The sequence below is a fragment of the Mustela putorius genome, unplaced genomic scaffold, assembly GCF_011764305.1.
Source record: "Mustela putorius furo isolate JIRA1106 unplaced genomic scaffold, ASM1176430v1.1 tig00003836_pilon_pilon_pilon, whole genome shotgun sequence".
NCBI lineage: Eukaryota > Metazoa > Chordata > Mammalia > Carnivora > Mustelidae > Mustela > Mustela putorius.
In genome coordinates, this window is record NW_025421989.1 from 9,732,919 (window position 1) to 9,756,115 (window position 23,197).

Sequence of the window (23,197 nt, forward strand, 5' to 3'; positions counted from 1 at the left end):
TATTTATTTATTTGACACAGAGAGAGAGAGAGAGAGAGATACCACAAGTAAGCAGAGCAGCAGGCGGGGGTGGGGGGGAGCAGGCTCCCCGCTGAGCAGAGAGCCCGATGTGGGGCTTGATCCCAGGACCCTGAGACCATGACCTGAGCCGAAGGCAGAGGCTCAACCCACTGAGCCACCCAGGTGTCCCTCTTTTTTTTTTTTTTAATGCCATTACATTCTGGCCCCAAAATGCAGTTACAATCCTCCACGGCCATGTAAATAGTGAATGAGCAAATACTCAGCCTACCACTGCAGAAAATTTCTGGTCCGTTTTCAATGGCATTTATCTATTGTGCCATCACCTACAGCTTCATTCAAAGGCAGACGTGTTGACTGGTACTGGTACTGTCACAGAATTTTAAATGCTTGTTAAATATTGCTAAAACAGAGGCACCTGGGTGTCTTAGTGGCTTAAGCCTATGCCTTTGACTCAAGTCATGATCTCAGGGTCCTGGGATCGAGCCCCTCATCGGGCTCTCTGCTCAGCAGGGAGCCTGCTTCCCCCTCTCTCTCTGCCTGCCTCTCTGCCTACTTGTGATCTCTGTCAAATAAAAAAATCTTTAAAAAAATATATTGCTAAAACAGTATGAGCATGTGACAGTGAATCACAGCTGTTAAACCAGCCCTACTTCCTCCCCATCTCTTAATCAAGTTTCTGTTCTGTGAGCGTAGCCAGGAAGCTCAAATACGTCTGTCCTGTGCTTTCTTCCTCCCACTGTGATCAGGAGCACTCCTGACCACGTGATGGCGTGAGATGTCAAGCCATGAACCTCTGCTGCTTTTTCTGCTTTCTCCGGGGCCTACCCTTGCTCTCCTCTAGGCAGGTAGCCTCGGTTCCTTCATGGGAGTGATGACGCGGGCAACGAAGGGCGGAGAAGGGCCCCTGTTGCCCCACGCTCAAGCCTGGAGAAGACGCCCTGGGATGTGGGGCAGGAGGAGGGCCCGAAGGCGGCTGAGAATCAGTGCGATGCCGGTGAGTCCCTCACGAGGCCTGGGCCCTCCAGCAGGCCGAGTCAGGGCAGACCGGAGGGCATCACATGGGGCCAGCCCGGTTCAGAGATCCAGATGCAAAGGTGCCCTGTCCGGGGTTCAAACTGTAGGGGGCGGGAAGGCCCCGGGGTTCCCTGTTTCAGCTTGCTGAGGAAGGGGAAGACACATCCATTTGTGGGGTCTACAGGAAGGGTAAGGCAGCCTCCTAGAGTTTCTCAGAGCCCTGAGCTGGCCGAGAATCACAGAATGTTCCTCCAAGCCAGGGAGGCATATAGTCATGGTACCATAAGCCAGTGAACCTCTCAAGTCTTTTTTTTTTTTTTTTTTTTTTAAGATTTTATTTATTTATCTGAGTGAGAGAGAGTGAGAGAGATCACGAACAAGGGGAAAGGGTAGAGGGAGAAGCAGACTCTCCATTGAGCCAGGAGCCCAGTGTGGGACTCAATCCCAGGATCCTGGGGTCATGACCTGAGCTGAATTCAGGCAGATGCTTAAATGACTGAGCCACCCAGGCACCCTGAACCTCAAGAAGTCTTAAAGTTGGAAACATAGGGAGACAGTGGTGACAGGAATGCCCAGGCACCAAAGAGCGGAGGAGAATGAGAGCGCTCGGTGGGCACCAGGCCAGAGAGCCCCAGTGGTGGGGGTGGGGTCCTCTCCCTCTGCAGAAGGAGCCCGAGATAGCAGGCCGACCTTCCATCCTCCAGGAGAAAGGACCCAAAGGACATTAGATTCTGTTACTTTGACATTTTATTCAGGGGCTAAGATTCCCAGCAGAAATCTACAAATACGGGCACGCTTTGTTCTATTGTGCTTTCCTATCCTGTGCCTCAGATACTGAGGTTTTATTTTTGCAAAACAAGGGCTGTGGCAAGCCTGTGTTGAGCAATTCTGTGGGTGCCCTTTTTTCCAACAGCGTCTGCTCGCTTCCTGTCTCTCTGTCTCATTTTGGCGATTCTCACAATATTTCAAACTTTTTCTTTATTATTCTCTGTGTTATGGTGATCTGTGATGTGATTATGCCTTGCTGAAAGTTCGGATGATGGTTAGCATTTTTTTTTTTTTAACCAGAAAGTATTATTTGATTAAGGTACATACATTGGGTTGGTTGTTTTTTTGTTTTTTTGTTTTTTGTTTTTAAGGCATAACGCTAGTGCACACTTCATTGACTATGGTACGGTGTAAACAGAACTTTCTATGCAGTGGGAAGCAAAACACTCACTTGATTGGCTTCATTATGATATTTGCCTTGTCGCTGTGGTCTGGAATCACTCCTGCAGTATCTCCGAGGTGTGCCTGTCCCTGGTTTCCCAGCAGAGTGAGCTGTGTTCTCTTCAGCAGGGCCATGAAGTCAGTTCTGAGGATGAACGAGCCACAGCAAGCAGAAGAGGAAGGAAAAACACAGAGGATGTGCAGAAGGAAGAAAGGGACACTGAGGGTGCAGTACACTGCTTGGTGGGTCCCAGACACAGGAGCAAAAAGGCGGTAGAAGAACAGGAAAGGGAGGAAGCAGGGGGTCAAGGGTACGTGAACCTGCGGGACCTGATTATTTTGACCTCAGCTTTCATTTCCGCCATGGAAGAGCTAGGTGATGTAGGGGAGGGAGTACTTAGTGGAGGAGGTACTAGGACGTGTGGTTACCTTCTTTTAGCCTGTGAGAGTCCGGGAGGGGCTGGCCATCTTGAGGGCAGGCCTACGTGAGAGCTCATGTTCAAGTGCACGAACTGGTACTTTGCACTTAGCTCAGGCCCAGAACTCCGCTTACCCATAGTCAGCTCTCAGTAGATGTTGTAAACTCCCAAACCAACCAATATACTTCACTCTGGTCATTCTTGTCTAAATTGAGAATTAATTTACCACGGCTTCCTGAGTTTAAGGAGAGTAATTCTCAAAAGCATCCTTGGGGGAAAAAGAAAGGCGTCGTCTCATATTTGAGTTTATATAAAGTCTTTCATATCACAGCGTCCTCCCTGAATTATTTTAAAAATGAAGTATTTTGAGTGAAAGGCAAATTAGCCCAATATTTTTAGGGGATCGCAGTCAAACAATGACCCTCTCAGACACAAAGGGGTGAAGTGAAGTGAAAGTTTCTGAAGTGAAGGTGAGAGCAGAAAGGAAAGAAAAAGCTCTCTGGGGGGAGACGGGTCCCCAATGGGTTGCCACTGGGGGGTTTTAGGTCAGTCTTTTATTGAAAACTTGACCAGGGAGCTTGTGGCCTTGAGATTCTTGGGCCGTCTTGGTCTGAGCAGGGACAACAGAAAACACCCTTAATGACTGACTTCTATGAGGTTTGGACCATTTCTGCAATCACACTGTAGCCACCAGAGACCAATACTCCCTCACATCCAGGACCAGGTGGCCTGGTCTCCTGCCTCATCTCTTGTTCACTCTTTCAGAGCCTAGTCATGGGCCCCCTGTCCCTCCCTGCCTGTACCTTAACCCTCTCCTTACTCAGAATGACTTACCCAGTATTATTCTTGGAGACCTAGAAAAGTTAGTGAAAGAGGTCCCTAGTGAGAAGGAGTAAAACAGCTGCTGATGCAGGCCGTGATTCCTGTGCATATGGTACTATCTATCATGTTTTGACTGTTCATGGGGCCAAGCACTGGCCAGGCCCGTATATCTGCTCATATCTTCTCATTAATCCTCCCAAAACACCTCGGAGGTTGGTGCTAATACCCCCATTTTGCAAAGGAGAAAACCGAGGCACAGAAAAGCTAATAAGTACCTTGCCCTGGTCATAGACCGCGGAGCCGGAGAGCCAGGGAAGGGCCACAAGCAGGCTGACTGACGCCTGCGCTCCGGCCCCTGCACCAGCTACCTCTCACAGCCTTGGTCAGTGCGTGTGAGTGTTTAAAAGCAATCTAGGAGGGGCGCCTGAATGGCTCAGTTGGTTAAGCGTCTGACTCTTGATTTCGGCTCAGGTCATGATCTCGAGGTCTTGGGATTGAGTCCCATGCTGGGGCCCCACACTCAGCGGGGAGTCTGCTTCTCCCTCTCCCTCCCCCAGCTTGTGCTCTCTCTCTCAAATCAATAAATAAAATCTTTAAAAAAAAAAATAGTAAAGGGCCACCTGGGTGGCTCAGTGGGTTAAGCCTCTGCCTTCAGCTCAGGTCATGATCCCTGGGTCCTGGGATCGAGTTCCGCATCGGGCTCTCTGCTCAGTGGGGAGCCTGCTTCCTCTTCTCTCTCTCTCTGCCTGTCTCTCTGCCTACTTGTGATCTGTCAAATAAATAAAATCTTAAAAAAAAAAAAACAAAGGAAGTGAATAGAAATCTGGAAGATTCCTTTAGCCGACTCAAAAGTGCCTCCCAGAATGACAAAGACCTCAGCGTTAGAAGATGCATGTGGAGAATCTGAAGAAAATATCTTCTGTAAAATGTGAACAGGACAGCATTCTAAAGTCATGTTTTACATTACATGCGTATTTAATAGGGTTAGTGGTTCTCAACTGGAAGTACTCTTGCCCCCCACGGGACATTTTGGCCCTGTCCGAAAACATTTTTCACGCTCAGAAGTTGGGAGGGGGTCACTGCTGAAATCCAGTGGGTTCTATTTCTGCGTCCCTAGGCTCCTAACACTCAGCCTTGAGAATGAACAATTCATGGGGCTGTGACGTCACTTGGGGTCAGACATAACCCATGACTAATGTAGGAAAATGTCTCTCCAAGCATGTCTGAAGATCACTAATTGAGCGAGACACCCCTAGAGCATGGCTTGCACCATCCAATGATTTGGGAAAATGCTACGTACCAGCTTCTCTCTCTTAACTTAGCAGTAGACGGGAGTATGTTCAAGTCTCTTGAGAAGTCCTGGGAGATGCTGTGCTTTGTTTAATCCAGAACTTTCCAAATTTAGTTGATCATGGACGCTTTTACCAAGATTTCTGATGAGGAGAGGGCAGGATGCTTCCGCTGTCACCATGCTTGACTGTTGATGTGTTGAAATACATTTCGTTATGAATTACTCTCATCTTACTCCTTATATTACTACTAGAGCAGCATGCCATCTGTTGACGGTAAGAAAAAGATACGTGATTGCACTGTCCTGAGTTTCACAGAAGTACAAGAAAGTGGCTATAAACCATGTGTCCTAAGAGAGGTGACGGGTCTAGTCAGGTGTCGAGCCACTGTGCAGCAGTGTGACTCTGCATAACGGGAGAGTGATGGCCTAGGCTGCCCACCAGCAGAGATGTGCCTGGAATGAGTGAACAGAAAGTTCTAGAAGCAGAAATTGTACCATCATTGTTTCCAAAGCATTTACCCTTTTGGTTCACGTTCACCAGTCTCTGAAGGGCAATGGAGTGATGGTGTGAGACGTGTTTCTCCTGAACTCTCCTTTCCCTTAAACTGCCTAGACACAACCCCATAGCACGAAGTTTAAGTGGTCCCCCTGGAGACCTTGGGATATTTCGGAAGGAGAATTGGCCAAGGAGCTAGGAAACATCAGACCAAAAACATCAGCCTTATTCTTAAGGATTAAGACCTTTTACGTTTCTTGAAACATACTCATCTCCTCCACCAGACTTTGTTGAAACAAAATGCGACTCTTTCAAAGAATCAGATCAACCCCAGAAGAATTCAGGTTTTCCACAAAAGGGAGAAGCATTTTCAAAAGTGAGAAGTTAAAGGGGCTTGGGGGGCCTGGCTCCTGCCCTCCTCGTGAGGCTGCTGGATGTCCTTGAGACTGTCAGCTCACTTTTCTGTTTTCCCTGTCTGTATTTGTGGGAAGAAAATATGTTTTCTGCTTTTCTCAGGGTTGCTCTGACGGTAAAATAATGCCTAATAATACATCTTTTCCATCCTGAAATGAATGTGAATATTTCTGGAGATTTCTGTGTTGGGCCTCCGACTAATTCAGATTCCTCAGTTTGGTCACTGCCAAGTAATCTCGGTGACTTGCTGATGACACCAAAGCGGTATGGCTTCCTCCCTCTGGACGAGGCCAGTAGAGAAACCAGATAGTTCTGGAATTTACATCCAGATGTGTTCATCACGCTTTCCAGTTTATACTTAACTGCAATGGTATTTCTCCATTTCCCAAATGAACCTGGAAATAGAAATGTTTTCCACGTACAGCATTGTATACTTGGCCACAGCAAACATGACCCTCGACTGGCAGAGGTTTCTTTCCCAGATGAACTGGAGCTGTTACCTCTGAGCAATTTTTTTTTCCTTTCTTTGTTTCTTTCCCTTGTCCAAAGACTTCCTGGCAAGGACCACAAGGGACACCTGTAGTTGACATGAACCTGGTTGGACACATTGGGCTTACTGGGCTTTTACGACAAGAGCGACTGCCCACACTGGGGCGCCACTGGGCAGCTCATGAACAGGCTTTCCAGAAGGCCTTATTTGAGAATTTGGGCTTGTGTTAGGTGACTTGGAGAGTTGCAAAAGGTGGGGTCTTGCTTTCGAAGAGTTGCTGTGAAGAAGTGAGGACAGTTCTGTGATTAGGTATCTTAGATCTGATCTTATGTATAAAGCAGAAGGATTAAATCGAAGCCCAAGCTATAATTGGTAGAAGCAATAGTCACTCATATTGGCTGGGAGAGGGACATGTGTGGTCATTTTGGGGACCTTACAAGGGTCAGGTTTTGTCTTCTGTACCCACACGTGACTATGGGTCTTATTTTTCCTGTGGCTCCACCCTGGTCACAGAGTGGGTGGCCCCCGTGTGATGTTGCTGCTCCAGAACATGTTCATGTTGAACAGGACCGTGCCGAGACCCAGCTGTGCGTACCAGGCCGTTCCAGCAACATCGAAGTCTCACTGACAGCGTCAGGCTCTCGGGGGTACTTTTCTTTTTCCTAATTCTTTGTCGTGAAATCGAGGGCGAGTACAAATCCCTACACACAACAGAAGCAGGGCTTAGTGAATTTTTAGAAGAGAAACACCTTTGTAACCACCGTGCTCCAAGAGACGGAGTCCTGCCAGCCATCCCGGAAGGCCCGCGGCTCCCTGGTCTCAGTCACAGCCCCCAAAGGAGCCATCGGACTTTCGCAGCAATCACCTCCTGGTGTGTCTTTACCATTCTGTTACACAGTATCTCTCCCTAGACATTGTTGGTTGGTCTTATTTTATTTTTAAAAACTTGATATATCTTTTGACTCTTTTTTTGGAAAAAAAAAAATTTTTTTTAAGTAGGCTCCGTCCCCAACATGGGGCTTGAACTCATGACCCCAAGATCAAGAGTCACATGTTCTATGGACTAAGCCAGCCGGGGGCCCCAAAAATCTTAGTTGAATCTTTTTGAATCCATGGGTTTCCTCTCTGTCCCTTTGTTGTCTTATGATTTGTCTGTTGAAATATCAAGGCCATTCAACCTGTAACATTTCCCACTGTCTGGATTCTGCTATTTTCTATTTTAGGGCAGTCTGACCCTGATCTCTGTCTTCTTTATTTCCCTCCACTGTCATCTGGATCCAGAGGTCTGAATAGACTCAAGTTCAGTGTCTTTGGCAAGTGCACAGGCAATGTGGTGTTCTTTCCTCGGGAGGCATGTTTCATCTCATTGTCCCTTGAGTTATTTTTATAAGAAAAATGTATGCTGTCTGTCTTCAGGTGGGAGATACTGACTTAAACAGCCATTCCCCCACCCCCAAGGAGGCCAGCTGGAAACCCAGAGAATGTTGCCAAGGAAGGCTCCGTGGAGCACAGAGGGTCAGAAGCAGATCCTGGGATTGTACTAAATGTCTCCTTCCCTTACATTTCTGTGAATAATTGAATAATTTCCCTTTCTCGCCAGTTGTACATGTAATGGGGAAATGCCTGTCATTCAGAAAACCTTAAAATAGAGCGTGGCAACATCTGGCATAGGTCACACTTCCTTATGATATGATGACAAACGTCTGGCTGTTACAAGGCAAGACGTAGGCATGGGAGCCAGTGAACTAGAACGTAGGATCCTGTGCCCACGACACATAAAGTACTTGATCGTTTCAGAGATAGTACCTGCTAGAAGCAGCTACTCCCCTTAGGGCTCAGTGGAAGAGATTGGGATTATCCGAACAGGGAAGATTGTAGGAATGTCCCCGTGGGGCTGTCACCCAGCTCTCCGGGCAGGGTTCCTGTCTGATCTCAGAGCTCCGATGGGGCTGAGCAGGTGTGACAGCCTTCTGTGTCACAGTGTGACATCAGGTCTTCTGATGGAGGGAAAAAACAGCTTGAACTGGACCCAGCTGCTAGGGCCAAGGGGAGGGACCATTCCTGGGGGAGACGCTCACAGAAACCACAATAAACAAGGAGCAGCCTTCCCCCTCCTCCGGTGTCCCTCCCGTGCCCCCCCCCCCGAAAAGTCTAGCAGGGAGCAACCGGCAAAGCGGAAATGTGGGGGTGTGAAATTGGGTCAGAGACAATAGCTTCACAATCGGCACACTTCCCTTCGTTCTTCTATGCTAGATGTCTCTGATTGCCCTTGTTCGCGGTTAAAAGGGTCAACTTCGTCTTCTGAAGCTTATTTATGAATCCAAAGTCGTTCTCCCACAAGGGGCTGTGGGCTGTGATGCATGTTTTGGGTACACCCAGCTCTTAAAGAGCACTCCTGGTTTCAGTGTGTCTGGTAACCTGTAGCCAGGGCTTGGGATTTCCCAGTACCTGGCTGGTGAGCATGCCGCTCTTCCTCTGGAAAAAAGTTGTTACACACGCCAGTCTCATGTAAAATTCTTGAGCCTGTGGTCTGTGGGCCATCCCACCATGGATTGGATCCCGAGGCCTTTAGTGCCCATCCTCAGATCTCTAATAGCTGAGGAGCCCTGGCCATGTCTTTGGTGGGGCCTTGAACTTTCCCAGAAGAGACAAGTTCTCGTCTGCCCCTTTCCTTTCTGTGTTGAAGACTGAAAAGAGGCTTCTGCTTTGAACAATGAGCTTGGATCCCAAACAGGCGGTCATGGAATCCCGGGCACTTTGTGGGGCACACCGTTATTGAGCAGAGTGTCTGGAGTAATTCGTTTGGGGTAAGTTGGTAAGTACCGACGTACCTAGTGCTCTCATCCAACACAGACCGCCTAGGGGACAGGGAAGTACTCCCTGACCGCCTGTTGATTCATTCACGAATTTAGTACATCTTTATTGGACACTTAGGTGCTAAGCACTATTTTAAACCTTGATGGTACAGCAGTGACAGATGACATCCTGCCTTCTTGGGGTTTGCCCTCTAGCGGAAGAAATTTACAACAGACAAGTAACTGCATAAACAGAAAGCAGACATGGGGTAGCAAGTGACATGGGGTCTGTTTCAGAGAGGGGACATCTAGGCAGACATCTGAGCCTTGCTAGTGGTGTCAAGAGGCAGTTCTCCCGCATTTCTGCCCATTGGAGCAAAGGCATGGACATGTTCTGGGTTATCTATCTTCCTAAGATGTCAGGAGACCACCCAGCTTTGGAATCCAGAGATAGTGTATCGCTCTGGGGCAAAGGGCAGACTTCCTTCTGGATCAGGATAATGAAGACAATGGGTCCCTCCAGGGCAAAGGTGGGCAGGTTTGTTTGCTGCCCCCTTGGCCCATTAGGGGGTTCCAAACCATGGCGCCGCTCAGCGTGCACAGCGGGCACCCAGGGCCCAGCTCCACATCAGCCCGTGGGACTTGGGGACTCGTGCTGCCTGTTGTGTTCGGCTCTGTCCCAGGAGGCTCTGCAGTGTGTCTTCCTGCATGGAGCTGGGCACATCTCAGACAGTGCAGTCTCAGCCACTTTGGACAATTGGCTGGGTCTCCGAGACAGAAGCAGGAGGCCTTGGGTTATCAGGAGCACCAACAAAACCGTTATTGCAGTAACGGCTCAAGCTTGTCTTCCTGATGAGATTAAAATCAAGAATGTTTTGAAACAGGACGGGCTTAGTCAAAGAAAAATTCTTCCGGCTATTGCTAAACATTTGAGATCAGGAAGAAAAGATAAACTTCAGGCATCCTCTGCACATCTGCAGGACTGAATCAAGGACTTGCAGAGAAGTCCCACTGGAGGCTTGAAAATTCTTTGCTTATCTAACACTTTCTTTGGCGGTGAAGGGGGTTCTGGCGGCATTGGGTACTAGCAGCAAGCCAGGCAGACTTTTTAAGAAATCTCTTTATTTTTCCGTGCTGGACAATTATACAGAATAAAAGGAAATCAGTTTGGCAGCCAAGCCCCTTAACAAATCACAGCAAGGTCAGGAAGAACAAAATCGTTTCCAGAGATCGAATTTAGTCTCCAAGCAATAGTTTTTAGCGACAGTGGACCGATGTAGTGGGATTTGACCATCGGAATTTACCCCAAGTCTTTCTAAATTTGTAAGGGGTCACCTGGATGGCTCAGTCGGTTGAGTACTCAACTCTTGGCTTCGGCTCAGGTCCTGATCTCAGGGTCCTGGGATCGAGCCCCAGCCCCACAGTCAGGCTGTGCCCTGCCTGCTTGAGCATTCTCTCTCTCTCTCTCTCTCTCTCTCTGCCCCTCCCCTTGCTCACACATGCACTCTTTCTCTCAAATAAATCTTTTATTAGATGATAGATAGATTGATTCATAACAGGTTCACCTGTATCTACCTGACAAACCTTAGATATATTATGACTGTATAGATCCTGTGCTCTCTCTCCAGGAATGCCCAGCATTTCCCTGTAGCTTTATACTCACACATCCAGCCCTGGTAATGATGGATACACATCATGACACCCTTGTCCAAACCCACAGAATGTGGCACGCCAACAGCGATCCCTCCTGTCAACTGTGGAGTCCGGTGATGATGTCAGTGCAGGCTCGTTGACTCTAACAAGTGTGCTGTACGCTGGGGTGGCAGACTGGGGGGGGAGGCTGTGCGTGGGGATAGGGCAGGGGGGTATACAGGAAACCTCTGTACCCTCCCCTCGGTTTGGCCATGAACCTAAAATCTCTCCGAAAAATGTGATGTCTTCAAAATAAAGCTCCAGCCCCACAGGCAGAAGGGCTAGAGTAAGTGGGCAGTTATCTGTGCAACTCTGAATGTAAGACTCAAAGAGAACCCAGATCAGCTTGCAACTGCCAGAATGACTTTGATTTTCCAGGCTCCATCTCATTGCTCCAGCAAGCTGGTAACAACAATTAGGGGAGTACCAGGGTACTGGAAATTCACAAACATTAAGCAGCAACAGAGACGTTTCTCCCGCCACCTCATTCCCCAGAAGACCCCAGGTCACTTAGCGTTTACTGTGTCCATTTCACAAACTAAAGGTGGTGATCAGAGAACAAAAGGTGTACAACTAAGAAGGCTGGGGTGAGCCACAAAAAGCCACTGAGCCCCAAAAGAAAGTTGCCATGAAGCTGCTGATGGTCAAGTGTGGCAATGAACTTTTAGCAGCTTTACTGACATACACTTTCATATCATAAAATGATCCCACTGGAAATGAACGGTACAATGCTTTTTCATAAATCTGCTGAGTTGTGCCACCATCCCCACAATCCAGACGAAGAACATTTCTGTCATCCCCAAAATTACTCAAATGCAGTGTCTCCCACCCCCAGCCCCAGCCCCTGGCAACCACTGATCTACTCTCTGACTCTCTAGGTTGGCCTTTTCTGGACAGTTCGCATAAACGGAATTGTGCAGTATGTGGTCTCTGTGTCTGGCTGCGTCTAGCATAGTGATGTTAAGGTTCACCCATGGCAATGCAACATTTTGCTACAAGGAATTTGATATCTAATTAATAGGGGTCTCTCTTTTTTTTTTAAGGTATTTTATTTATTTATTTGACAGAGAGCACAAGAAGGGGGAGAAACAGAGGGAGAGGGAGGATGTGGGGCTTGATCCCAAGACCCTGGGATCATGACTTGAGCAGAAGGCAGATGCTTAACTGATTGAGCCACCCAGGTGCCCCAATCACTAAGTTTTGTAATAAAATTAAGCCACAGGCCACACACCTAAGGAGAGTTTGGGTTATTTCCCTAACCTTTTGCTTTTTTATTTTTTCTTTATATTTATTAGGATCACATTCCATAACAGCTCAAAAACCATGGAGAACTTGTCACGACCTAAAGTTTAAGGATTTTATTACAGACTTGGCATGATCATCTAAGAGGGCCACTGAGTGACTGACACAGACACATTTTCATCCCAGGGGAGACTACGGTAAGAATGGGTGTCAAGGCATCATCAACTAGGAACCACTATTCTCTGATTTCTTTTTAGTTGGGATTGAATTCCTACTTAAGGATAAATAGTAGTGTGAAGCATACTGGATTTCAGAATCATTGACATGGACAAATAATGCTTTCCCCTTACACACACACACACGCACGCGCGCATGCCTGGCTCTGGGACTGTTTCACTTTTCCATAGTTGTGGCCACCCCAGCCTCCTCTCTTGGGTCCGCCGCCATGCTACATTCTTCTCTTGGCAACCTGGTTAAGCTGGGAGCTAGGTGTCTACTTTAGGGTAGCCTAACTTATTTTAAGTATATACAGTTTTAAAATTTTATTTTAAAGATTGTATTTATTTGAGAGAGAGAGAGCACAAGCAGCAGAGGGAGAGGGAGAAGCAGGCTCCCCACTGAGCAGGGAGCCTGATGTGGGGCTCGATCCCAGGACCCCAGGATCATGACCTGAGCTGAAGGCAGCCACTTAACCGACTGAGCCACCCAGGTGCCCAGTTTATTTTACTTTTTAAAGAACTTTTTTTAAGAATTAAAATCCTTCTTATATGGCTATACCTTTTATACACCAGTGAATTATACATCTGAGTAATTAGTGTATCCAGACCCAGCTTTTTTGCAGCTTCTCATTACTGGGATAAACAAAATGTTCGGAAGGTGTGCGTCAACAATCATGGGCACTGTCGAAGCCTGTGATTGTCTGAGAGGGAAACTGCTGAAGAACCTACTTAAAACATTTTGGTTACCCTTGTGTTATCCCATGGGTAGGGCCACCCACCAACCAGTCTATGTAAATCGTGATCAAGAAAATGGTAGGTCCTCCGAGCTACCCATTGACATGAGTTTGCTTAGAGACAGTAGAGACGGCCAGCATGCAACGGTGACAGGAGGTATGATTTACACCCCAGTGGGGACAGGTTTTTGCAATTGAATTTGGGAGCCACCAAGAGGCTCAGAGAGGTGACATAACTCGCCCAAGGTCATACAATTGCTTGGGATTTGAACCCACGGAAGGCAGCGACATAGGTCGTGTGCTCTAAGACTACTGTGCTGTTTCTGCCTAGCTAAAGGGGTGAGGGTTGAGGCCAGAGGGACAGAAGCCACCAAGAAGAACCTGCAGAGGACCAAGGCTCAGAGTGGCAATTTTGAGGATTACTGGGGGTCTAGAGAGGGTGGGGAAGAGGATAAAGGGCCCCTAGCGAGAGCCAGAGGAAAATGCCACAACACACAGTGCAGAAATGGACCGATTTCTCTGGGGAGTCCCTCCAGGGTTCAAAAGGGGAATAGCCTTCAATGAGATGAAATTCTTGGGTGAGAGGTTCTAAAACAAGCTTCCAGCAAAACATGACCCTCGGGGGCCTCAAAGTTCTAATGCCCCAGACCATGTACCAACAACCAAGCCCTCGAGCTTGCCATCAGAGCTTGCTCTGATGATTTCCGGGCAAGGAAATGGAAAGAGACATAGAGAGGGATGTGGACAGATTCATGTCTGGGAGAAAATGAGGGAGCTTGCCTCTGGATTTTGTGGCCATTTGTGCAAGCACACAGGGTCAGCACATAATGAATTTTATTGAGCAGTTACTGTGTGCAAAGCACTATTTTTCAAAGTTGTGCGTACAATCTATATAGATACATCACAGAGTTCACGGTGGCTGTCCCTGGGGCATGGAATTTGGAGCAAAAGAGTTCATCTGACTTTCTGCTTTCACCAGTTCTGTGTGGTCCAAATTATTATAATGTTCAAATTTTGCATACTGAGGGGCAGAATATAGCATCTCCCCTCCTCCAAATATACCAAGCTGCACCTTCTTCTATGCCTCGGAACAGATGCCTCTGTCCACGGTGTTCTTGCGCACTTGGCAAATTCCCGCTGTGCTTTCAGGTCCAACTCCCATGCCACCTCCTCCAGGAAGCCCCGTTGGTGAAGTCCTGGGCTGAATCTGGGCTCTTCGCTGTGCCATCACGTTCTCCCATCCACTCTTTCCTGAGAGTTCTTACCGTAGCCTGTTACGATATCTGGGTCCTTCCTGCTCTTCCTGCTACTGGCCGGTGAGCAACTGGAAGACGGGAAGTTTGTTTCCTTCTCTTCCGTCTTTCCAGCTCCCAGTTTGGGGCCTGGCATTTAGTAATCACTAGCCCATGTTTTTTTAAAATCAGTTGTGTATTGATAGATACACTAACTGTGTTTTCATGTGCTTTGGGGCCAGTTTTTAGTTGCTACCATCAGATTTGGGGGTTTGGGGGCCCCCGCAGTGACCCCGATGAAGACTGTACAGCCTGGTCACCATGCTTGACTACAGCTCCTATTCTGCGGTTTGCTCACCAAGTCACCAGTTTCGGGTCCTGTGTTGATTTCCAGCCCCCACACAGCCCCGGCTCAGGTTAAACTGGAAGTAGCTGTTGTCCGGCTCACGATTTGTTCAGGCTCTTGCCTTGTCGTAGACCTACATTCCTCATCTGTAAGTCATTTAAATTCACCTGGCATTTTGTTTAAAGAAGGGAGCAGTGGCGTGTCAAGGCAGAAGGCCCTGCCCTCTGCTGGAGAGGTCTGTCCCAGCAAATCCTGCCGGAGGGACTCGCTCTCAGCCTCTTGAGTTAAGCCCTGGGGTAGAGTGCGGGCAGGCCCTGTCTTCTGGCTCTCTCTGCAAGAAGCCGGTTAGGAAGAAAGAAAGCACGTTTATTTGCAAAGGAGGAGCCCATTGGAACGCTGACAGGGACTGACAAGCTGGAGTGCAGACGTGCTTATTTTGAGTGATACAAATCCTCAGGGACCACGGCCGCAGAAACAGAAAGTAGCTGAGAAACACCTAGGGAGCGGGCCTCGCGTTAAGCAGGTCTGCAAGCCAAATCAGACTTCATTATCCTCATGAAAGAAATTGTCAAAGGCTGCGCCGTCCAGTACAGTAGCCACTGCCCGCATGTGCTGATTTAAATTTAAATTAGTTACAATGAAATGAAATAAAATATTCGGTTCCCGGGTTGCACTAGCCTCGCTTCCTGTGCTCAGTGGCCGTCCGTGGCTAGCAGCGACCCTCTGGGACAGGCCGTGTGCATCCTTGCTGAGTTCCAGTGCCCAGTGGGCGTCTAAGGGTGCCGCAAAGCGGTGTGCTGTTCTCACCACGAAATGTGCCCTAGAGCCTTCTTTCTGGTCGTTTTCCAAAACTTCTGAGGGTGCCTTGCTTATTAAGGCCAGATCTCTGAATGAGCTGCAGGGGAACCAGGAACCACAAAGCAAGCAAACCCTGTCAAGGGCAAGCTCTTCACATTCAAGTTCCATGATTTCCAGCTGACCCCCCTCTGCCCTTGGCACCCACTCACAGGGCCTAAGCAGCCCCCAGCCAGCCTCGCACGTGCTCTTTCCACCAGGACACATTGCACACAAATGAAACCAGATTTCCCGAGTGAAGGAAAACTGAACACTGCGGGAAGGGATTTTAACGGCTTCCTCCCCAGATGTGAGACTGAGGCCGTTCCTCTGGGAGCTGTCTCAGATGGTGTGGTTTCCAGCGTTTTGAAAGAGGCTTTGAATACCTCTGGATATTTTACAGGCTGAGGAAATTTTACAGTATATTATAAGGGATCTAACCAGCAAGGGGAAGAAAATAAGTCCAGATTCAAAGCAGAAATTCATAGAATGCCATTCTCTTTATTTTTAAAGAAAATGAATGTACTGTATAAAGTACATACTACCAAAGTCAGGAAATAGGAGTAAGAAGGCATAGAAGAAAATACAGTTTATACAGTGGGGGGGGGGGGGTGCACGCATGCATATGCCAAAATGGAAAGTTTTTGTTTCTGAGTTCCCTGTTAATACCAGGAAGATACTAGGGACACTGATGAATCAGACATGAGTGAGAATAAGAATCTAAAATAAACAAATAAATAAATAAACTCATCAGATGTTGCAAATTTATCAGTCATTTACAAGCAATTCAACTGCTACATATACACTTAACACATTGTGTCAAGTGTACTGATTATAAGTAAGTTCAAATGTATCAACTGGAGCACATTTAAACAGATAAGGTTAATTTTAAAAATAAGTGAAGAAATTAGGCAAAAGAAAACAGAGTGAAAGGCTCAGCATCCGTGCTGTGGCCACAAATTTGGTTCTGGGCTTTCACACGGCCAAGCCAAAGAGAACAGTGTACACGTGAGCAGTATGGAAATGTGCATCTCTGAGAGTTTCACACTTGATCTTCGCCAAAAGTCCGAGAAGTGATGTCTCTGAGAGTTTCAAAAACCAATTCTTAAACAAGGACTTGAGATCAAAATGTTTTTGTCCAGGGAAACTGCTTTCCGATGTATTGTTTCATCCAAGGATAAATTGTAGAGCTGTGATTCTTGGTGTAAGTGGGAAAATGAGGAGTCCTATTTGAATCAACGTGGAGATTTTTTAAAATGACATCTAACATCTAATGTTCCCCAGTTGCCATCTTCCCTCGGATTTTGATGAGAATTCAGAAGGTTTGTCCCCAAATTTATCAAGAGTGAGCCTGGAGGCACTCCCTCACGTGTGTTAGGGTGGGAAGTACGTGGAGGAGGCCGTGGTGAGAGGGTAACCAGGTGTAGGCATAAAGACCACCTAGGGAGCTTTCACCATGATCTGCCTAGACCTCCCTAGGGAGTCTTGGCTGGAGTCATGTGCGTGTATTCTTTACTCCCTTACCACATGCTTCTGGTGCCAAGTCCTTTGAGAAGGGCTAACTAGATTGATGGGCTAACTAGATTGATGGAGAGAACACGTACTGTTTGGGGTGGACTTTCCTGAATATTTTTTAAGAAAATTTTACAAAGGGGGTGAATTCCGCAGTCTATTCCTGGGTGAGCACAGCTGGAACACCCTCCTCTGTCATTCAGGTCGATCAGTTCTATGATGAATTTATCAGGTAATCTCACCCCACCGTGGCACAGGCGACCGTTGATTAAAGCGGGGGAAACTGACAAGGAGTCTTCCTCCTCTGCCTACTGACTGGTCTCTGGACACAGACAACACATTCTATTGGTCTGAGTCTGGACTTTGTTTCCTTAAATGCTTGGCTTTATGAGGTGCCCCGTGGTTTGAGAATGTGCTGCTGTACGTATACGCCCAACAATGCTGCTGATAGAAAAATATCCTGTTGCTGTTGTATACTTTTTGCTTAAAATATTCTGATGAGACAAACCATAAGAGACTCTTAATCTCTCAAAACAAACTGAGGGTTGCTGGAGGTTGGGGGGTTGGGAGAGGGTGGCTGGGTGATATATAACTCGTTAAACAATATAGACAAACTACCCAGCCAGCCCAGGTAATTGGGCATGCCTCAGGATTGCTGAACCAACCCCAACCCCAAATCATAAAATATAATTTCTAAAATACCAAAAAAATAAAAAAGAAGAAGAAGAAGAAGAAAAAGAAGAGGAAGAAAAGGAAAGGGTTGGGGGGAGAAAAGGCAGAGCCCCAGTTTGTTGTGAAAGCAATACATAGGCTTGGACTACTCCTGACAGATGCATGAAAAAGCTCCAGAAACTTCATCTATTTTTAAGTCTAGCCTAGCCCCCAAGTGTTCCAAACACACTTTCATTGGGGTTTTTCTTCCCTTGTCTACCAGTTTTTAACGATTATTCCTAGGGCACCTGGTAGCTGTCAGTTAAGTGTCTGACTCTTGATTTTGGCTCAGCTTATGATCTCAGGGTCATGAGATCGAGCCCCACGTCAGGCTCAGTGCTCTGCGCAGAGTCTGCTGGAGATTCTCTCCCTCTGCCTCTACCCCTCATCGCCGCCTGCCCCCCACTGAACGTGAGCATGAGTGCGTGTTTGCTGTCTTTCTCTCAAAAAAATTAAATAAAGAAGTAAAACGTTATTCTTGGAAATGAGAGTGCGACATAACAGAAAAATAAGTACACAAGGGAATTCCGCTGACTTTAGGGGATTGGTTGAAGGAAAGCAGATCAAGAACTGGTTTTTCTCCACCAAAAATGAGTGGCCTCCAACTTGTAACAGCTTTTAGAAAATTCAAAGATACCCCATGGGACCTATTCACTCAACCACCTCCCAGTAAAAATAACTCTGATTTCTAGTGCAACATAGTTTTCACGTAAGAAAAAAAGATGATTTTCAATTTGATTTGACTTTCCGTTTTAGCTGCATAGCTAAGAAATTACTTGGGATTAAGCTGATGTGTTTTCTCTTCCTCTAGGGCTTTGTGAGGAAACATGAGAACTACATCTTTTGCTGGGAAGTTACCTCTGTTAATGTTTGGGATAACTCAAGCTTATTGACAGAGGAGGTAGGAAGAGGTGGACTTTATTCTTTCATTCAAAAGGCACAGCTGGGATACTGGTGCTACTTGCAATAGAAATTCCTTTCATTCTATCACATTCAATTTCCTATTCCCCTTCCAAAGACAATAACCTGGATTTGAGGACAGAGAGAGTATCTGTGCCTCTACAATGCATGAGAGGTCACTTGAAATTCCTTATTTTTTTTTAAAGATTTTATTTATTTATTTGACAGAGAGAAATCACAAGTAGATGGAGAGGCAGGCAGAGAGAGAGAGAGGGAAGCAGGCTCTCTGCTGAGCAGAGAGCCCGATGCGGGACTCGATCCCAGGACTCTGAGATCATGACCTGAGCCGAAGGCAGCGGCTTAACCCACTGAGCCACCCAGGCGCCCCTGAAATTCCTTATTTTTACTACCTTGAAGAGGTGTGGGAGGAAAAAAGAGTATGAATATTATAACTGTGTTGGCATGCTTGTCTTTCATTTTATTTCATACTTTTGAAGAAGATCTTTAAAAAGACCTATGTTCTGGCCTCCTGATTTATAGTGTTCAAGGAACTGTGACTTGGGCACAAAAGTCCAACAAATATCCTCAAGAGGATTTAACAGTGTACCTCAGGGCTAAGATGTCTAATCGTTTCGTAAGTATTTTCATTGTAAAGGGAAGTAGATACAGGAAATCCCATAAAGTGAACACTTAGTGAAGGATTCAAACTCGTAACCATCACCAGGTCAAGGTACCCATTTCTGGCCCTTCCCTGCCTCTCGCTGTAAGTAACCATCCCTCCGTCCTGTTGGCCGGCATTTGGTCTGCTTTGTTGAATATGGTAATCACCAACTACCTGTGCCAGTTAAACACCAGAAATATGAGGCAAAGGAATTTTATTTTCATTTTAAATAACCATTTGCCTTTGAGCACTTGAAATAGCTAGTGTAACTGAACTGAATTTTTTTTATTTTAATTTAAGTTTTAATGGCCCTGTGGGGCGAGGAGCTACCATGTCGGACAGCACAGATGGCGAGAAAGAATGAGATGAACCAGTCTACAAGGCTGGCAAAATAAAACTTAAGTACAAATCAGTTCGTCCCAAGGAACTCCCAGGTGACCCCGAGCTTGGATAAACTCTGCAAGAATTGTTCCCTTGAGGGGGCTGGCCTCCACCCCCATGCATTTTGACTAAATTGGCCCAGTAGGAGCCTGGGATCATGAATATTGTTAACAGTCACCACCCCGTGATTCCATTATGCAGTCCAGCTTAGGTGTATAAATGTGTGATCCATTCATTCTTTCAACACATATGTACGGAGGTCTTGTGAGCCGGCAGATGCTCTGCTGGCCCCTTCGGACTTTATCCCAGAGATTCCATTTCCGTAGCTCAGGGCAGTGGGTCCAGGAATCTATTGACAGCTCAAATTTGCAGAAGACGATGGAAAACCATTTCAAGTTCCCAGGATAGTAGTAACAGGATTTAGGCTATGTCTTCAGACAGATTCTGCCTGAGTGTGATATTGTGGTTTATAATAAATCTGTATTTGGTCTATGGCCTCTTTTCCTGGCACAGAGCTCCTAAAACCCTTAGGATTGCCTATGCCAGGGAGCAGGAAAGGTGCATTTTGTTACGTTAATGGAGTACTGTTAGAAAGCACGGAAGGAGGGGGGCCAGTCGCCAATGATTCATCAATGGCCAATGATGTACTTAATCATGCCTAGGTAATGAAGCCTCCATAAAAACCCCAAAGGACTGGGGACGCCCCATGCTGAATGCGCAGATGTGCAGATGAGCTGAGTGTGTGCCCGGAGAAAACTGGGAAGCTCCGCGCACTCGCCCCATGCGTCTCTCCCGTCCGGCCCATGCCCGAGTCATGAAAGGTAAGAGTTTACTGTTGGAATCTAGAGATGGATCCAACTGCTGGATGCATAAGGAAATGCAGGCTACTAAGAAAAGGGCAAATATTTTGATCCCCGGGTTGCTTATCAGTAATAGTTAAAATGAAATTTAAAGACCGCTGACTCAGGCTTCCATGCTAGACTGAACTGAGATTTCGGTGAAAGTGAGTCTGAGCTTTGTTTGGCCACGAGCCTCGAAGGAGCCCAGAAAGGGGAAAATTCTGCAGGAACAGCACAAAGTCCCTCTGAGACCCGCGGTCACCAAAGGTGGTCAACGGGTTGGAAGGGCAAAGCTAAGGAACTGTCAGACCCAAGGGTAGAGTGTGAAGTTGTTTTTAGTCTGTGGATGGGTATCCTCACCTTGTGGATCCGTTTCTGAAGCGGCCTTTGCTGACCTGGATGATGAAAGCCGCTAGTTAGGAGTGGCTTGGGTTTTGCACGCTGCAGGGTGGAAGGGTATGTTAGGGTTTGTACAGAACCCACAGCTCCCCACGGAACTGTCAGAGATGGCTTTGTGAGAGCCAGACACAGAGGCGGTCCTTCCTGAAGGAGCAGCCGGCCTCGCGGACTGGATAAAAGCCACTGTAGGATCTCGTAACCCTGAAGAGGGGGACTGCCAATCTCCCTTTATGCATACCAAGTGGAATGCTTCAGTTAAAGCAGCTCAGAAGTTTCTCTGCAAGCCATGTGGGACCAGCTTTATGATGAAACAGAGTAGGAGGGAAACAGACCGAGGAGAGCCTGGGGACTGCCCCTGCCCCCAGCAGGATGACAGTCTCAAGGTGGCTGTTGAGAAATGGACGCAGATGGGGTTAAAACAAGTTTCAGTAGGGTAAAGGCACTCCCGTTGCTCCCCAACATTAAATAGCCCCAAGTGTGTCTGCTCTATTTGCCCCAATATGAAGGCACTAAAGTCCAAAGTTACATCAGAACCCCTCAATCATCACTGTTGTGCTACATTCCACTTTTTCACTTTGAAAGAGGCAGGTAATGATAAAACAAGTCATTTGTTTTATCATTAACCTCCAATTGCTAAGGTAATTGCCTTGCACATTGTAACCATTGGGGGGAGCTTTAAAAAAATCCTCCCATTCTGATTTGATTGGGCTGGTGTGGCCTGGGCATCAGAATTCATGACCTCTCCCCAGGGGGTTCTGGTAAGAGGCCATGGGAGAGCAGCTTCTCAAACTTGAATTGTGCTTGCGAATCACCTGGCGCTTTGGTGAAATGCAGATCGATTTAGTAAATCTCACTGGGCTTCTGAGATTCTGCATTTTTTTAAGGATCTTTATTTACTGAGTGAGAGAGAGAGAGCAAGAAAGAGCACATGAGTGCGGGGGCCGGGGGGGGGGCAAGGGAGAAGCAGGCTCCCCACTGAGCAGGGAGCCCGACACAGGGCTGGATCCCAGGACCCCGGGAACATGACTTGAGCCCAAGGCAGACACTTAACCGACTGAGCCACCCAGGCGCCCCCAAGATTCTGCATTTAAAAAAAAATATTGTCCAGTGGGGGTGTAAATTGGGACAGCAACTTAGAACAATCCAGCACTATCAACCCAGAATTCCCCAACTAGAGGGATTCTCCTCACGTTAGAGTTTGCGCAACAGCCTAAACCCCCGACAGCGGGGGACCATGCAGATAAATGATAGGGTGTCCAGGGAAGGCCTTAGGAGACTCTAGTTCAAAGCACAGTGAGGCCATCCACGGCTGCTAACCGGGAATAGTCTGTACATTACACTGTTGGTGGAAACAATGGCAGAAATGATGCAGATGTTTAAAAACCTAGTCTGTAGTCACAGAAACATCTAGGGAAGGATGTGTAAGAAGCCAGGAACAGGGGTTGCCTTCAGAGAGAAGTGGGAGTTGGAGGTCAACCAAAAAACCCAGACTTGACAGACTTCATTAGAAAGGACTCTTGCGGGAAAGGTTCCCCCTAAGGCCAGCCTGCCCTATGGAGGGCGGTCTGCAGGCTCGGGCTGAGGGTAAGCCAGAGTTCGAGATCTGGAGGAAGGCCAGGAGCTTAGACTTCTGTTAACCAGCATTTTGTTCCGATGGGTTGGTGGGGGCCGAACTATTCAGCTAATCATTTTTAAGGCAAAAAATGACAAATAGAGTTTGTGTCTGGCTTTGGGGTCAAGAAAGGGTTTCTCCACAAGTTTCTCAAAGTTCTTGTGGAGAAGGGTGGTTCTTAGCCATAAGCTGCTTCCTGGAACACAAGAGCCTGGGGAGACTGCTTTCTGCTGTCTTCCAGGAGCATGGGGCTCAGGTACAGTTCAGTATTGTTGTTGGAGAGAAGGAACGGGATATATTTTTCATGGCAAATCCTTTTGTCCTTTTGAATAATACCCCAAAATAAACTTAAATAGAACGTTTTAAGGGGCTCCTGGGTGGCTCAGTCAGTTAAGCATCCAACTCTTGGTTTGGGCTCAGGTCAAGATCTCAGGGTCCTGGAATCAAGGCCCATGTTGGGCTCTGCGCTCAGAGGGGAGTCTGAGATTCCCTCTCTCTCCTCCCCTCCTGTTTGTGTGCCCCCTCTTTCTCTCTCTCAAAATCTTCATGTAAAATTTTTAAAAAAAATTTTTTTAAGATTTTTTATTTATCTGACAGAGATCACAAGTAGGCAGAGAGGCAGGCAGAGAGAGAGGAGGAAGCAGGCTCCCTGCTGAGGAGAGAGTCTGATGTGGGGCTCGATCCCAGGACCCTGGGATCATGACCTGATCTGAGGGCAGAGGCTTAACCCACTGAGCCACCCAGGCGCCCTAAACTTTAAAAATTTTTAAACAGAGGACCATGAATTCCAGAAACTCTTTTTCTTCCTATAGTTTAGTTCTTCCAAAATGGTTCTGGCTGGAGAAGGACGTCTTGGGCTGTGTTGACAGAAACTTGGGTGGGAGTCCTGTGAGGCCGGAAATGTTCCCAGGGC

The 23,197-nt window shown here is 47.2% G+C and overlaps 1 long non-coding RNA gene across 2 annotated transcripts in view; it reads left to right on the forward strand.

Annotated features, from left to right (window-relative positions):
- Nucleotides 1–657: 657 nt before the first annotated feature.
- Nucleotides 658–23,197, forward strand: part of LOC101688095 — a 39,612-nt gene continuing 17,072 nt past the window's right edge. Inside the window, exons 1-4 of one of the 2 annotated variants that reach the window (XR_199919.3) lie at nucleotides 658–1,015; nucleotides 11,959–12,102; nucleotides 18,304–18,393; nucleotides 20,097–20,255. This is a non-coding gene — a long non-coding RNA (uncharacterized LOC101688095). The remainder of the gene's footprint in view (nucleotides 1,016–11,958; nucleotides 12,103–18,303; nucleotides 18,394–20,096; nucleotides 20,256–23,197) is intronic. The other variant, XR_001180574.2, reaches the window with a different exon arrangement.